General features: G+C 33.0%; 1 pseudogene across 1 annotated transcript; it reads left to right on the forward strand.

Moving 5' to 3' along the window:
* Positions 1-2,389: 2,389 nt before the first annotated feature.
* LOC143626788 (protein NUCLEAR FUSION DEFECTIVE 6, mitochondrial-like) lies at positions 2,390-5,830 on the forward strand (annotated as a pseudogene). Its single transcript, XR_013152486.1, has 4 exons — positions 2,390-2,509; positions 5,066-5,187; positions 5,365-5,419; positions 5,640-5,830. The product of XR_013152486.1 is annotated as a protein NUCLEAR FUSION DEFECTIVE 6, mitochondrial-like (transcript).
* The last annotated feature ends 8,205 nt before the right edge of the window (positions 5,831-14,035 follow it).

The following is a 14,035-nucleotide window of genomic DNA, read 5'->3' on the forward strand; positions in this document are numbered from 1 at the left end:
GGTGGTGATGATGAATCTTGATTCTTGAAGATGAAATGATGAATCTTGATTTTGATTTTGATTTTGTGTTGTTATTATTAGTTGTAAATTTAAGAAGTGTTTTGGACTGTTAAATTTGTGTTGATTGTTGTCTACAATGATGGTGGTTTTTATGATTTCTTGGTGAATTTTGGGAAATGGGTATTTAATAGCATGAATTTTCGGATTGGTGAATGAGTATTTATTTATTGTTGGGTTGTGTTTTGTTACTTGAAAATCTTTCCATTTTTGTAGTTAAGAGGGGAGTTGATGAGAAATGAATGTTTTTTTTGGGACTAGACGAGTAGATTTATTTTAAAGTTAAACGAGCTAATTTGATTTGATGGGTTTATTCTTAATAAGCTGAAGATGAGTATGAGTTTGGCTTGTAAAAAGATGGAACTAACTCGCGACTCGCGAGGTAAGCTTGGGTTGAACCCAACATATTTATAAACGGTTATTTCAAGCAAGTGAGTTACGAGTCACAATCTTTTTAACATCTTTATTAGAGTGTAATCATGTCGTATGACATATTTAAAGCATTCTCATCCCCTCCACCATCACTAAATCTAAAATTAAACTAAAAAACGTTATATTTTCTCTCTCATTTTTAATTAAATAATATTTTTTGATATCTTTATCATTAGTTTTTCTCTTTTTTTCACTCACAACCACCATCAAATAATATTAAAAAATTATAAGAGGTGAGTAGTAGCTGTTCAAATATACAGAAAAATTGCTGCATTTTCTCTATCATCTACTCATAGCACCTTAAACCGCTCCCTAAATTATAAAACCCTACTGACAAAATTTGATGGTTTGAATATGAATGCTCAAATAAGTCCATGAAATTGAAGCATGCTATTATTACATGTAATAAATAAGGTGTAGAGCTACAAATAGCTAGGAAAAGTTTAGATTGGCACTTTTAGTAGGGTGTTAAATTGGATGGACTCCTTTAATTATGTTTAGTTATGAAAATCTTTTTGCTTAGTAGCTGGAAATGATTTTGTTTAAAAAGAGAGAGATTCAAGTAAAAGGTACAATCAAAATAACATTATTTTGGCTATTTTAACGTAAAAAATTCGTCTAATCTTTTTATCCGTAAGAACGCAGTTGTCTTAATCTCTTCTAGCATCTTTGGTATGGATGTCGGTTTGATGTTTAATACTTTTTCCTTTTAAACTTGTCATATATACCAGCATGTGGTAAAAAAGATGTCGTGTATAGTCATCCTGAAAAAAAATAGCATGTTTGGCGTTTGTTAGAAATGTCTAGCAAATCCACCACCGAACTACAAGTCTACAAAGGATGTGACAACTTACACCATGCACAAATATGAATCCATATGGACGTTGCGAACTTGCATCACACTGGTAGGTGATTCAGCTGTTTTAGTTGAACTTTAAACCTAACTTTTACATAAATATACAGTTTACAGCAATTCATTATTATGTGATTCGAGACGTTAAGACAAGTTCAAGCTGACAAATCCTCACGCATCATCTAAATCCTCCAATTTCTACAAGCTTGAAAGACAATTCATCAATGAGAGTTCATTCAAACGACTTTGAAATTTATCACTGTTTAAGGTGCAATGTATAACTTGTAAGTATATATGAAATCACATATTAGCAAACAAATGGATGCGGTGCTTGTATTAGGTGAGAAGCAACATGACATTCAAAGAAAACTGTTAGATTGTTAGTCGGAAATAAAGAAGTAATGATTGAATGTTGCGGTGGTTGGAGACAGATCAAGAGTGTGACAAATGGAACAAAGTGAGTTCAAGGTGATTGCTACCATGTTTTAGAAACCTAAAACCGAAAATCTTATCATGTTTTAAGTTACATCCGAATTTAACATAAAATTTAATCCGATTAAAGACGGAGAACAAAAATATTCCTTAAAACAATTAGGGGAGAGCAATAACCGAACCGTTAAGAACCGAAAATTGACGAAACCTAACCAAAATTAACCGATAACCGAATTAAACGAAAAACGATTATCAGTTACTTTTTATACCCTCGATTAACCGAACCGAACAATTAATATTTAGATCATTCTAGCTTTTATACTTCCATTTTATGTTTTATACCACCACCATTTCATATATTTATATCCATTTTATGTATTTATATCCACTTCAAGTATTTAAAAGTAAAAAAATTAGCCTAAATTTAATTTTGGTTATTAACCAAAATTAACTAAACCGGATCAAAAAATTAACCGAATTAAATTAAAAACCAAATGGTTAATTTGGTTGCGGCTACTAATCGATCCGAACCGAACGATTGTCATAGGGATTCAAGTTTTGAACATCTTTTTGACGCAATGAGGCAATGACTCAATAAGTGAAGCATAAACCGTAATGGCGACTGCAGGTGCTGCCGCTCAATCCATCTTCTGTTCGCAGTGCGGCGGCTCCAGCATCCTCCCAAGCTAAAGCTGCTCGTATCCAGCAGAACTCTCTCTCTAATCGCATCTTCAGGTTTCAAACTCACACACACATATCTACAACTTTTGTAATTTTAATTGATTTCGTGTCAAAATTTGGAAATTGAAGGTTATAAGTTGAATAATATAAGAAACCCTTTTATTAATAAATAAGCAAGGTGAGGTAGTAATTACATCGAAAAAGACAAGACGAATGTAATTAGAAATGAAAGGATATGAGTAATAACAATTTATGTAAACATTCATTGTTAGAGCGTGTTTAGGATTGAGTTTGAAAAATGTTTATTGGCTTATTGTTGTTTTTTAAAAAGCCAATAAGTTAAAATGTGTCTGGCAATCACAAATATCTTTTTTATTTTAGCTTTTTGAAAAAGTTAAAAAGCAGTTTTTCAAAAGCCCTTTTCAAAATAGCTTTTTGAAGCATTTTTCAAACTCAATCCCAAACTATCACCAAAACAATCCAAACTTTTATTCTCAAGTTCATTTGAATACTATGCTTCGAATTAGTCGTCTTTTTCATGCCAATCATAATCTTATAAAAAAACCTTGTGTCGATTGTCTATAACTCTACTTGTCGAGCAAAAGCAGTGAGGTAAAATTCTTTGTGATATACATCGAGGTTCATGTAAAAGAACGTCCCGATTCGATATTGGGTGGTCTTTCAGCCGAGATTTCATTTCTTGCGGTTTCAGGTGCTATTCTTCGCCAAACTCTTTGATTGTCAGGCAAGCGTCGACCATGCATGTTGTCGTGGTGTTGATAGATGGTGGAACTATACATAATTTCATATCTCAAGTTTTGGTTGATCAATTAGGACTCATAGTTGAAAATGATGTGAAGTTGAAGTGGTGGTCGCTAATAGTAACAAACTCATTTGTGCCGCCAGGTTTGGAACCTCACGATTATGCTTTCGGGTATACCATCGCTACCTTTTTTTTTTTTTTTTTTTTTTTTTTTGCTTTACCTATCGCTTACCTATTTACTTCTGGTTGAGATTGACTTCCAAGTTATACGGGTTGAAACGCTCTAGGTTGGATGAGCAGCAACCCATTTGCTACATCAACCAATGTCAAGCCCTAATTTTCAAGAACTTGCTACATCTAACCCTTTTTAACTTTAACTAGGAAACCAAATAAACTCTTAGCTATATATGTTCTCCTAATGATTTTTTTTTTAAAAGGAGGGCTAAATTAAAAGGATTAATCACTTGGAGGGCTGGAAAAATATTTTTTTTCAAAATGGGGGTTGCCTCCATTTGTAATGACGGGGAGTTTCAAAAATATAGGGGTGTCGGAGTTATGACAGAGAATGTAAGAACTCCCCTCCATTCTTAATGGCGGGGACTGCAAAAGTGTCCCCCCTCCCTTTCTAACGGAGGGGAGTCTGGAAAAGTTATCTCCACTCCATTTGTAACGGCGGGGAGTTTGCAAAAGGAGAAGACTCTTTTTAATGTCGATTTAAAATTAATCTTACAAAAGTTCATGGTTCAAGATTTTAAAAGCTGAAAATTTAAAAACAATAGTACAAGACAGTTTTTTGTAAACTTCGTGTGTATTTCTTTAATCGCCATACGTGATCTTCTTAACTAATTTTTTTTCTTGACTAATTTCTTTTACGTGAGTATTTTGCAACGCATGAAACGAGGTTTAAAATGAGGTTTATACATGAGATATCTCTGTCTTCAAAGCAGGTGGTACAAAATTTTTATGGCTGAAATTTAAAAACAATATTACAAAATAGTTTTGCAAAACTTCAAATTTCAAAGTAGCATCGGTACCCAAAACTTTTGTATAAAAAAAGACATTTTGTAGACTCCCTGCCGTTACAAATGGAGGGGAGATAGCTTTTCCATACTCCCCTCCGTTAGAAAGGGGGAGATACTTTGGGCCATTAAGTATGGAGGGGAAATTAAGAATGGAGTGAAGTTCTTACATTCCCTGACATAACTCCGGCACCCCTATATTTTTAAAACTTCTCGCTATTACAAATGGAGGCAACTCCCCTTTTAAAAAAAATATTTTTCCAGCCTCCAAGTGATTAATTCTTGTAATTTAGCTCCCCTTTCAAAAAAAGTTCTCTCCTCATATAATTAAAGCTTTCCTAATATAACTAATATCTTACCAAATAAAAGTAAATAATAATAACAACCAACAAAAATAAACTAAAAAAAGACGCTTAACTTTCGACACATTCCTGGCCGATCCAATTTAAGCGAGCAGTAATTTTGCTTCAGGTTGAAAATTCGGTAACACTTTTAGTGCTCTGAAGTTTACTAGGATATAATATTGTTCTGTCATAAACCCTAATGAACTGTTTTGACTCCCGTAGGGCCAACCTTGTGTGACAAGAGAATGGATCTATGAAAAAAATGAAAAAATGGATCTCAAACTCCCTGTGTTCCGTTCAACGTTTACAAAGATCCATTCTCTTGTTGGCCTTCTTTAACGGGCCGCAAGGTTGGGCCTACAGGAGTCTAAACAGTTCATAACATAATCCTAGATTATTAAACCATCATGTGAAGATTCTGTAATGCAAACAGACATAAAACTAACTGAACTTTAATTATAAGTTTTCATTTGCCTGTGTTCAGATGTCCAGTTGAAGCGAGTGCGTGTTTGGAATCGTTGCAACCTTTTCACACTGCCACTGCTTCGGCAATGATGACTTCTATGCTAACCCTTTCTCAACGCGGTTATGGTTGGCTCCTTGATGGTAAATACACTTTCCCATAATTAAACATAATTGCTAATCAATCTGTTGCTTGTACATGACATAATTTGATGATGCATATACAACTATGTCTATGTTCTATTCATTTGCTTCAGTCTGATGATTCTAAATTGCGTGTTCGTTCAATGTTTAATTGGTTGTGTTTTTTTTGTTGATTAGGTAACTAACAAACCGTCATAGGTCCCTCCTTGATCTTCTTTCATTTAATCTTGAGGTACGTTAGTGTTAGTTAACCAGTGTCTGTAGACCACCCGTGGTCTAATCTTTATATTCAAGAAAGCAACATCTTAGACGAGTTTTTTTAAATAATTTTGTACACTTTTGTGTGTTTTGAAATGAATGTGATGCGGGAGATTTAGTTTTATAGCATGGCTCAGCATTTATATATTTATTGTTACTAGGTGTTTAATTCGCATTGTATCTTGTTTGATCAGCTTGCAATGACGATGTGTAGCAGTTAGAGACTCGCAATAGCAGTTATCGGTTACGCCAGTTGGTAAACTTTTTTAGTTTATTTTGATAAAACATTCAATGTGAAGAGGTTATAATCAAGTGGAATGTATTCTCATCACAAACTTGAATAATGATTGGCACCAAAAGGAGCAGTTATGCATTTGTGTCATCTGTTTTTAGTAACATAGCAGTTTGGTTCGCCAACCTTTACTGTTTATGCATATACATTTTTTTTTTCGTTTTAGAATATATAAAACATCTAAATCATTATAACTGTTTTTAATAAAAAAAATCGATAGAAACCGCAATAGCTGAACCCTTAAAATGGGTAATTGTTTTTGTTTGTTTGGAAATTGGAACCTGCTGCCTATTTTAATACAAACTAACGATTTAAAAGAAAACGGTAGAAAAACATCGAAGTTAAGCCTTTACAAGCAACTGGTTTGGTTTGTCATTCCTTAAAACCGTAGTTAATAGTTTGGCTAATAACTTTAATAATAACCGGTCAAGTGGATTACGAGCATTCTTCAACCAAACATATTAACACTTTTATTCGTATTCTAATTCTAACAAAGTTCCCAAACGAATCATGCTAGGAATGGAATTCAGTTCCTGATTATATAAACCTTACTAATTAATACACAAATTGAAACCTTAGTGACTTTGTCTTTGGCATAGTTGTGTGGTTTGGTATGACTGTGTTGTCGCTAATTGATAAACATTTATAGCTTAGACCGAGCGTAATGGGGCGCTTTCCACACCCAAAAAACCTCAAAGCACTTGGGAACACTGCGCCACGGGGGCGCTTTGAGTGTTTTGGAGAGAGAGGGGGGGGGGGTTATTTTTGATTGGTGGGTTGGTTTATTTGTATTATTTTTAATAAATAATAATGAAATAATTATTGGTAGGGGCTCCATCTAGTCATCTACTACACTGATGGATTACTAACTAAATTCACCATGTCAGAATAGACTCGCCTTTCCATCCGAGGAAAACCCTCTCCCAAGGCCAACGCCCGCAAACACTCGCTTGAAAGCACGACAGTGTTATGAGATAAAACTCGTTCTGTCAATCATCTAACTTGTGAACGCCACCTACCCGCCTAGTCTCCCATCATCACTCGGTGGCGCTAAAACTAATAAACAAATTTAATTTAAAATAAACTTTTTTGTCTATAGATTCTTAATTATTATTTAAAACTAGTGTTTTACCCGGCGCGTTGCGCTCGGGCAGGTCGGTAAAACTTGTGTGTTGGTAATACCCAAGCGTTGTCGGTCATAAGCGTTTAGGCGGTAAGTCAACTTGAATGGTCGGTTTTAGTTATATGCGTTGTTGTACTATAACTAAAACCAAAAATAAAACAAAAAAATTATAAAAATGAAGGTGCACCAATAGGGTGGCCTCGGTCGGTAAAACCCGACCGATGTTGTTCCCGGGCGCTGAGACGGTGAGCGTATACAACTGCGTTCGATTTTCGTCATGTTTATTAGGGTACCAGAACAAAAACAAAAACAAAAAAATAAAATCGATAATCGATCGGTTTTCATTACAGTTCGGTATTAAAACAAAATGCGTTGAGTCTACGTGAATTCGGTTGGTTTCCGTCACGTTTGTTATGATATTGGAACTAAAACAAAACAAAGAAAAATAAACAAAACCAAATTGGCATTCGATTGGCTTTCGTTACGTTTGTTGTGGACGTAAAACCTTGACGTTTATAAAACTCGAGCGTTGTCGGTCTTGGGCATTGTGGCACTGAGTCGACACGAATTCAGTCGAATTCGGTTACGTTCGCTACGATTCCAGAACCAAAACAAAAAAATCGATAAAACCCGGTCGTTGGTAAAACCCGAGCGTTGACGGTCCTAGGAGTTATGGAGACGAGTCGACACGAATAACCGTTTAAAAATTGAATTAAAACAAAACAAAAAAAAGTAACAAATTAGGTGCCGCCAAGTAGACCAATGAGATCACTTGCGGCACCAAACTTCTAATTTATTCTATATAATAATAACTCATTTAACCGTATATTTAAGAAATACCATGTATTAGAGCATTCATATCCTATTATTTAAATTTTAAGAGGGGGGATTTTAATGCTTTATAATGTTGGAAGTAGCTTAGAGTATTATAAGTGGCAGAGAGATAAAATGTAATAATATTTCTGTATATTCAAAAAATTATTGTTCACCCTCTATAATTTTTTAATTAATATTTTTTTAAAGTGGCTGTGTGTAAATTAGAGAGAAAATGTAATGATAGGAGTTTAAAAGATATTATTTAATTAAAAATAAGATTAATTATTTTTATTATAATTGTAGGTTTGGAGATATGAAAAAAGATGTGAATGCTCTTAATATAATAAAAATAGACAACTTAAATAATAATAATAAAAATAATATGGAACTTCTATTTGTTTTTAAAACATATTTTATTTTCTTCTTATAACGTTATATAAATTTTATTTAACATCGAGTCATGTCAAATACAATAAAATTTGGATTTTTATACTCTCGAGTGTCATTTCATCTTAACCATACCTCACCTTCTCAATTAATGTACAGTTTTTTTAATTCCAAATATACCATTGCATGGTAGTTATTTTTATCTATGTTTTGATATAATTATTTGAAACCGAGTCGCAAAAACACATGGCCTAACACCAACTAGTTACCAAAATTCGTTAATTAGATAAGAGAATACAACTGAAAGTAAAATATTATTATTTCAACTTAATTCATAACAGTTTAATACACTGTTTTGCAGTTTTCTGTCACAAAATTAGCAAAGGTTACCGCCACAATAACACTGATTGCCTGTACAATGTTGTTCTTTGACCGAACATGGGCACCGCGATTCACAATTAGTAGTGGTTTGACACTTGTAGCCATGCGAACCACTTGGAGGAACTGGTTGACCCTTTGGTTTCGATGGGTACCTTGAAAACCTTGTTGCAGATACGCAAACAAGTAGTAGAAAGAACATCGTCATGACAACCTTCGCCATTTGAAATGTCCTAGAATGATCAAGAAGTATGTATTTGTTCGATCTGATTTGTTGTATCGGTCCTAGTATTGTGGTTTATATAACCAAAAAATAGGAAAGTATTAAAGTATCATAAATTGCATCATTTAATATTTGGGATATTTGCATATTTTAGAGATAAAATGATTTAAGTATTACAAATTGCAGCATTTAATGTTTGGGAAATTTGCTTATTTTAGGCGGATTTTCTAGACACACCGCGAGTGTTTAGGAAACACTGTTCAATACGTTGGTCAATACGTTGTCTATTTGTGGCGTATTGAATGATGTTTCCTAAAAAACAATTCATTTTTGTCCTTTTATGTTTTTTTATATCAATTTGTTTTATAAAAAATTTTTTTTATTGATTTTCGTTACCAACAATATGACTAAAACGATATTTAAATATATACAAAACCATTATAGCGAGTTCGTACAAATAATAACAAAATATAAATATCTATCTAAAGCGCAACGTCTTCGTCGTCGTCAAGTGTGCGTCTAACCGCCGATCTATCACCATTGTCATGGTCATCATGTGGGCGTCTGACACTGACGTGCTCGCCTCGTGGTCGAAACGTGGCGATTATAGTTTGTACTCCTGATCACGTTGCCGGGTAGCCTCCCGCTCTACCATCCAGGCCATCTGACGTTCGAGCTGTGACATCCCCTGCTTAAAGCTTCGTAACTGGGTGTCAGTGGTCGCATCCAAATGCACGACACAATATGTACATGGAACATGCTGCGGCTCCGGCGTATGATATCAACAAGTTTGTTGAAATACAAAAAGTACTTGAAACTAACCGTAGAGTAAAACTCTAGCGTGAGCTCTCGGTGCGCATGGTGGGCTATGGTAAACAATCTGCACATGGCTTATCCTCCCCGATAAGTGCCGTGGTCCGGTCCCTCTCGTCACAGCTCGAAGTGGATCAACGCGGTGCTACAAGCTTCGAACTGCAGACGCGAATAATTTACTAAATAGCATCCTCCTTAATCGCACGTAGGGGTGTTCTTTGGGTTTCAGATTTTTCGGGTCGAGTTATTCGGGTCTCAAAATTTTAAATCCATACCTGAAGCCCAACCAAAATCTCTCACGGTTTTTTTGGGTTCGGGATTTTTTCGAGTTGGGTTAATTGGGTTTCGAGTTTCCTAGAAAAAAAACTACGTTGCTAAATTTAAATATAACATATTATTCTTTATTCATAATGTAAATAAACCAATAAAAGGTCATAAAAAGAGTAAAATTTAACAAGTTCAACCCTAATAAACAAGACCAACATAATCATCTTCAATATGCCGCATTAGGATGTTGGATTACAGTTGCTTTTAGTCATAAATTAAAACATTAATAAAAATAAACAATTGATTCATAATAGGTGGAATCAAAACAGTCGAGTTGGACTAAATTCTGATAATGTCAGCAGTTAAGACTTAGCATATAATACCTAAAAATATATGTGGTTTTAAAACTAAAAGTTTATTCAGTCGTTCGCATAGCGCGAAGGCCTTCAAACTTGCTGAGTCATCACAGGGGTTCCATGTGGTTTGACACTTGATGCCACGTGTCAACACGTGTTATTTAAAGGCTACTTCGCGTAGCGCGAAGAATTACGGGTCGGAATCTTCTCGTAGCGCGACACAGCCCAACCTCGGTTCTTCCCAATTCTGCCGCGTAGCGCAAATGATCAAAATTCAGATTTTACACTTTTGGTCCCTCTACTTTCCAAAAATACAAAGGCGGCGATGCGAAGTGCAAAGTGCGCCATCAAAGCGTCACATTGCGCTCATCGCCCGAGCCCATGCCCGTTGGGTGCTTTGCGCCCTTGCTAAGACCATTGAATGGATCTTGGCATATATGAATATTACTATGTTAACTCATCTCTTTTAAAGAACTCACAAGTTTTGTGATTTATCAATGTTGGGGGAATTTTTCTCTTTCCTATTTATACCCATGTTTAATGACTTTACTTTCTTCTTTCTTTCAAATTCTAATATGGGAATGAACTCACTTTTCTTATTTCATCTTCCCCATTCATATTTTTGGGATTTTTTAAGTCCATCATCTTTTCTAAATTATCAAATTTGAACCGAAATTTTCGGAATGCTTTAGCAAACAAGGGTAACATAGTCGTTATATAAATTATTTTTAATAAAATAAATAAACATATATAAATTTGCAAATTTTATTATTTCTATTCTTGTAATTAGATTTGATTTAGCAACCTAACAACTCGATAATTAAACAAAAACAAACTTTTATCTTCAACCATTTGATTTATCTTGAACCCACTTTAAATTAGATTAGGATCTAACCCTTTAACACGACGCTATTTTCTCCTAATATAATATAACTACTTTACGCGCCGGGGCAGTTGACAAAACTCCAACGTTGAAACCCAAACGTTGGTAAAACCCGAGCGTTACGATAATGAGTCGATGCGAATTTGGTCAGTATTGGTTACGGACGTTAGGGTACAGAAATCGTTGGTAAAGTTTGAGCGTTAAAGCCGAAATAATTAATCCGTCAAATTAACATATAAAAAGATTAATATATAAAAAACAAAATATTTAAAACGATGTTTATTTGGTCGGCAAACTTGGGCGGTGTAAAACACAAGTGTTGTAGGTCTCAGCCATTATGGCAGTAATTCGACACGAATTCGGTCGGCTTTGATTATGCTCGCTACGGTACTGGAGCTAAAAAATATAAATATGAAGGTGGACCAATGGCCAATGGGGGGGGGTCAGACGAAAAACTTGTGCGTTGGTAAAACCCGAGCGTTGTCAGTCACATACGTTGAGACGGCAAGTATACTCGAATTTGGTCGGTTTCCGTCAACTTCGTTATGGTACCGGAACTAAAACAAAAAAAATTAGCATTTGATCGGTTTTCTTTACGCATGTTATGGTAACTTAACTAAAAAACAGTCCACCAAATTCGCTGACTAATACGATGCCGCCAAGTGGTCCAATCGAGCACTTGGCGGCACCAAAGTTATAGTTTATATATATTAGTAACTAGCTTTAGAGCCCGTGTAACACACGAGATGATCCAAGTAATAAAGTTATAAATAAAACAGATAAGTACATATTGTATATGAAAAAATGACTGCATATATTCTTATTTCTATACTATGTGTACATAAATTGATTTTATTTATATCAAAAAATAATTTTTTTTTCAAAAGAATGAACTTAATAAATAATAATAATAATAACGCAAGTGCAAAAACATACCTGAGAGTCCATCTATTGGAAATTTGATTCTCGGTATCATATATATATATAATTGAAAGAATTTTGGTTATGAACCATTTTCAAAAAAGACTTTTCATAAAATAATAGTTCTGAGCTACACCATGAAAATGATTTTTATAATTTTGAGGGCTCTTCTCGACTTTGTCATAATGACAAAACAAAAAAATAACACGTTAACCTGTTCAATTTTGTAAATGTTTTTCTTCACTTGAGCATTATTTTGTATGACATGTTTCACACAAAAAATTTAACCACCATTAAAAGAAAGTCAATGCGGACACAAATATTTCAAATTTGTTAAAAGTTAGAAGTATTGATAGGCCTGGAGGTAGCATGTCGAAAGTGTTCGTCGTCTTTTCTTAAATTTTAATAGCTGTGGAAAAAATAGTCAATTAGCCAAATCCCGAATCTTTTCATTATTTCCAAAAATGTTATTGAAAATAAATTCGAAACCTAAATCACGTTTAAAATTCTAACTTTTATTTTTTGACATTTTCAAGTCAAAACTTTGAACCCGCAACAAATTTGATGATAAATCTACTTGCATTCTCAAACTTTTAAAAGTACTCATATTACCCATTTTTGACCCGTAACAAATTTTAATCTAAATGTAGTTAACTTGTACCACACAATCTATTTACCTACTTTTAACCTATAACAATCAAATTTAAGTCTCACAAAAAACCTGAAACAATTATTGATAAAAAAACTAAGAAACTAACTATAATAAACTTTATTATATATGAAAGTGAATGACATATATTATTACATTTTAACATATATATAGTTTAGTAAATTAATTGAAATATATATGGATAGATTTAATGCATATATTTATAATTTATAAAAATATTTATTTTTATAAGAATGTATAATATATATAATAAAATAGAGTTTAAAGGAAAGTGAATTATTTAATCCTATTATATAGATATGATATGAATGTGGTGTAAAAGCAAAATGAATAATTATTGATTTATGACATAGTTATTAGTTTGGAGGGAAAAAATTATTAGGTTTAACCACAAACTAACACGTGTCTATATTTATTTTACTTCATTAGAATAGATCAATAGATTAATTAAAACTTTCCTAATATAACTAATACCTTACAAAACAGGCATAAAACTAACTTGATTTGCTTGAGAATCTCTTGAGTAAAATTTAACGCATCCTAATTTTGTGTAACAGTTAAGAGTTGGTAAACTTTTAACTTTTACTCGCAATAACAGTTATGAGATGGTAAACTTTTTCAGTTTATTTTGATAAACATTCAATGTGAAGAGGTTATAATCAGGTTAAATATATTCTCATGTCACAAACTTGAATAATGATATATTGGTACCAAAATGAGCAGTTATGCATGTGTTTCATATCTGTTTATGTATATACATATACTAGTTTTTATCCTGGGTGTTGTTTAAAATTTTTATTTATAATAACATGAATGTATTTTTTTGGATTTTAGTTTATTTACTGTAACAAATTAATAATATACTTGAACCTATTTGATTAATTTATACTGGGTTATGTTCATTTTTACTTAATTTTTATATTTATTTGTTTATTTTCATTTGTCTTAATTTGGATATATTTTGTGAAAATTTTCATTTAAGTTAAACTTAAAAGAAAAAAGAATCGCTAATGTAACTAAATCCATATTGAGAAATTAAATTAGGATTTGATTATGAGGTTTGTTTTATATTTTACGTTTCTACTATTTATATACTTTTTTTGTATTTTAACTTTATTTATTGTAAGAAAATTAATAATATAATTAGGGCAAATAAATGAGATGTTATAACTCGATTAAAAACTATCTGGGTTTGATGAGACACATGACCCGCTTATTTTTTTACTATAAAACTGTTTCATAATTATAAATAATATCTTTTTTTTTAAAAAAGTCGGATATTAATTTTTAGTATATCCATATTTTATAGGATTTTCATATCAAATATTTGGTGAGATTAATTTTTATTACAAGGAGATGTTATAACCCGTTTAATGGTTATCTGGGTTTGGTAAGACTCATACCCGTGAATTCAGGTCAAATGCACAAGAAACCACCATTTACAAATAAAGCAATATGGTG

This window comes from Bidens hawaiensis, unplaced genomic scaffold (genome assembly GCF_021521415.1).
Source record: "Bidens hawaiensis isolate Kalapana, Puna unplaced genomic scaffold, B.hawaiensis_p1.1 tig00004525_1, whole genome shotgun sequence".
Taxonomy (NCBI): domain Eukaryota; kingdom Viridiplantae; phylum Streptophyta; class Magnoliopsida; order Asterales; family Asteraceae; genus Bidens; species Bidens hawaiensis.